Here is a 4,277-nt window from a genome sequence, read left to right on the forward strand (position 1 = left end):
AGAGTATTTGAAAGTATTCAAAGTCAAAGCAAAATGCTTTGAAATTTTTCTGTTAATTTCATGAAACAGAAAATGAAAATATACTGGTAAAACAGCCCAATAATTAAGCTGATAAACTAAAACAGTTAGTGTAGCTAAGAAACCAGAACTATTGATCTGTATCCATATCAGTCTTATAGATTATGAAATGCTAAATAACATTCACCATGTGACACAAGTATCCAAATTTTAAAATAAAAAATATTTCAATTAATATTTTAATCCTTTAATTTTATCTTTTAATATGATTTTCAGAGACTTTTAATAAATACAACAATCCAAGTCTGATTTCATTAAACATGGTTTTACATTTACCTAATTTTAAGGTTGAGTATCATCTGCAAAAGCAAGAACATTATATTTCCCAGTCAAATAGCTTAGTACATTAAAGCACCTGCAAGCAGGCGCAGGGGCCAAGGGTTCAATCCCTGGTCCTGCTGTTCCGGCCTCACCCCTCTGGGTGCGCTGAGATGGCAATTGAGACTGTGCATGGTGGCGTGTGCCTCTAACCCCAGCACTTGGGAGGCTGTAAACAGAAGAGTCACTACAAGTCCGATCTAGTAGTGAGACCCTGAACATCCTGTAGACCCTTCCCTAAAATAAAAAAAAAAAAAAACATATTTCACCAAGGAAATCTCTAAATGAGATCAATTATATTTATAAATTTTCATGGATTAGTACTTAGGTTTTGTTTTGTTTGGTTTGGTACCAGGAATTGAACTTTCTGCTTTCCAGGCAAATACTTGTGTCCCTGAGCTACAGCCCCATCCCCACATGGTAGCAGTATACTCTGAAAACAAAATAAAATATTAACTGGATGTGAAACATTAAATTAGTATTAATCAAATGGTACTTTGCTATTACAGAAACAAAGGAAATGATTATTTTAAACTTTTACCTGTCTGGGGCTCAGCAGAATAAGCGCTTCCCGGGCAAGAGCAAGGGTCTGAGTTCAACCCCCAGTTCTGCAAAAAAAAAAAAAAAAACCTTTACCTGTTTAAAATTTAATTTTACTAAATTGGTTTCCTAGAATATTTAAAAGTATGAAAATGTTCTTACTGTAGTGGTTTACAATTCTCTACTTAGAATAATATTAAACCATGAATTTGTTTTAATTCAATTTATATTCATCTAAATATGTTTAAAATTTTTAATTATTTCCGTAATATCAGCAGCATCAAAAGTATTGAATTTTAAGATTTTGGTATTGTTGTTAGAGTATACACTAATGTTAGAATACACATTTTGTGTTAGAATATTTGCCAGAATGAGAATTTCTCTATCTCTTCAAGTGGAAAAATTTCTCAAAAATTGTACTTCTTTAGGAATCTTGAATCTTTTTCCTTTTAAAATTTCTAATGCCAACTTAGTTATTATTACTTTGAATCAAAAATCTTTATAAAAATGTGAGAATACAGGGAAATTTTTAAAAAATATATTTCTTCTTAAGTAAGGAAGGAAGTGGAAGTAGAAGACAAGATTATTTGTGGAAGTCTTCAAGAATTTACCATATCATAGTAGTATAGAAATTTCTCATTAGAGATGGCATAAAACTTATATAAAGATGTAGTGCTTAATACCAACCATCAAAGAAACTGTTCTTCCTGAAAAAAAAAGAAATGTTTAGAAGCTGAAGTTCTGAGGCACTTAAAGGTGAGTTAGAACATTTTCTTTCAAGAACTTATTGTGTTATCTGTAAGTTATTAAGATTTTTATCTGAAAATTGCATTTCTTATCTTAAAAGATAAGGAGGCAAAGGCAATAATCAGGAAAAAAATAAAACTGAAAAGGTAAGAGAAAACGAAACTAAAACGAATACAGCCAAAATGTGGAATTTACTAAACCTAACGTAAAGGTCTATATAGGATGTAGTATGGTCTTTTGGAATTATTTATGTTTGTAAAGTTCCATGTAAAGTGCAATGTAAGCATTTCACTGTGCTTCTCCGCAGCTCCTAGTTATAGACGATACTTTATGAGGTTTATAAAATATGGTTAGGAAGCCTTTGAGTGTTCTGCAGATATGAAAATTCAGAACACTGTTCTGTCCTGTTTTCTTCCAATCACCTACACCTATATTTATAAATGATACCTGTCATTAGCACTTCTTTTGTGTGTCATATTCTATGTTAAGAACCTATACAGAGCGATTAATAACATGAATATGATCCCTTTCTCATAGAGTTACCCACTTTATTTAAGAAAACAAATGATAAGGAAAATGTTTGAAATAAATATTACTAGTGAAGAATTGCAAATACAGCAAATATAATGTGGACACCAAAATTACTCTTGCTTAGAAAACTATAGGAATGCAAAGCAGTATGTTCTGGTGTTTTATTTCCCAGAGGAAAAGCTAAAGAATTATAAGGCATCAATTTAGAAAATTACTAGATTAGGAGAATGATGTTGGTAAGGACTTTGGGGATTTCAGATATGATGGGATACAACTTGAGGCATGCAATCTCTTCAAAGAATAGGAGGAAATTCAGAATTGCTAAAATATGAGCAATAAGGAAAAGAAAAGATCCTCAGGTTGAGGAAAAGCCTGACTTATGCAGTACATTTCACAGATTTTCTTTTGATTCTCAACTACAGAAGTCCTAGATGAAGTTGAAGTTCTTATAAAGAAAGTGATCTTTGAAACTAGAGAGTTGCCTGTGCCAGTCTAAGGATTTCACATTAAAGCCTTTCATCTTTTTCTACTCAGTGTTATACTCTGTCTCTGTGAAAAGACAGTGACTAAATGCGGTAGAGTACATCAAACACCAAACCAATACTACAAAACCTTCAAACGTGTTTGGTGCTTAAGAGACAATGAGAGAATTCAGCTGAAACTTATTTTATTTAGTAGTAGTAGTAGTAGTAGTAGTAGTAGTAGTAGTAGTAGTAGTATTTAGGGCAGGGTCTACAGGGTCTCACTGTATAGATTGGACTCATAGTGATCCTTCTGTTTACAGCCTCCCAAGCACAGGGATTATAGGCAAGCACCACCACACCCAGTCTCAATAGCCTTCTCAGTATGCACTGGGGGGTGGGCCGGCATGGCATGCCTGGGATCGGACCCTGGCCTCTGCACTCTGCCTAAGCAGGCACTTCAGTCCACTGACCTGTTTGGCTGGCCCCTCAGCTGAAACTTAGATTGGACTTTCTAAATAAATAAAACAAGGATAATGTGCGTAGGAACTTTAGAAGTATCAAGCTACAGGTAAAGCAGCAGATGACATAGTAAAATATTCATATGATGTTGACATCAGCTGTGTGATTACATATTAAATAGATACAAATTCAAAGTGGTCATTTCCTTTGTTTCTTTAGAGACATGGTTGACATATTGCTAATAATACTTTATTATAAGGGGCCAGCAATATAACTCAGTGGACTAAACACTTGCTTAGGTAAGTGCAAGGGCCTGGATTTGATCTCTAGCACGGCATGCTGCACCAGCCTAGCCCCCAGGTTTGCTGAGCCGGCGATGGAGTCCAGGGGTGGTGGAACTCATTTGTAATCCCAGCTCTAGGGAGGAACAAATCAGGAGAATCACTATGAGTCCAAACTGTAGTGAGACTCTGCTCACAAAAAAAGAACAACTTTGTTATAATGTCTAGTCATTATTTTTGCCTATTATAAGAATACTATACTGTATTTAGTGGAATATCATGTCCTTATCTTACAAATGACATTCATTTACATGAATGTCATTTGAAGTAATTTATATTTCCCAGGCCTTGGTGCTACGGGGTGGTATTAAAATCTGCAGGAAATGTGTCCCTCCAGAGGCCTTTGAAGATGAAATGGGGTGATTCCTGAGCCAGGTCACTTGAGTTTCTTTGCCCAGTGTGAGTGGCCTCCTCTGCCATGACTGTTTGATGTTATCTGTGGCAGAACAAGAGCAAAGTAACACAGGCAAGCAGCCATGGACTGAAAGCTCTGAAAGCATGGCCAAGATGAATGTTCATTCCTTTCAATTTATCAAAGGTGGCTTGTGCCAGTAATGTGAAATTCACTAACATAGAAATATGCTTTAATATCCCATAGTAATTGAAGAATATCATGGAACAAATCTGTGGCAAACTAGTATGGTATTAGATATCCACAGACTTAACACTCTAGGAGAATGAGACAGGAAAAGTGAAAATTCAAATCCAGCTTGAACTACCTATGGGGATAGCATGACTGTAAGTCAAACTTATTAAAAGAGGAAGAAAAAGGAAGAAGAAGAAGAAGAAGAAGAAGAAG

At 35.0% G+C, this 4,277-nt stretch overlaps 1 protein-coding gene across 1 annotated transcript in view; it reads left to right on the plus strand.

Annotated features, from left to right (window-relative positions):
* LOC101560671 (kelch-like protein 1) overlaps nt 1-4,277 on the plus strand; it is a 494,908-nt gene that overhangs the window by 340,808 nt on the left and 149,823 nt on the right. The gene's annotated exons all lie outside the window — the stretch shown is intronic.

The sequence above is a fragment of the Octodon degus genome, unplaced genomic scaffold (genome assembly GCF_000260255.1).
Source record: "Octodon degus isolate 3935 unplaced genomic scaffold, OctDeg1.0 scaffold00013, whole genome shotgun sequence".
In the NCBI taxonomy this organism is placed as follows: Eukaryota; Metazoa; Chordata; class Mammalia; order Rodentia; family Octodontidae; genus Octodon; species Octodon degus.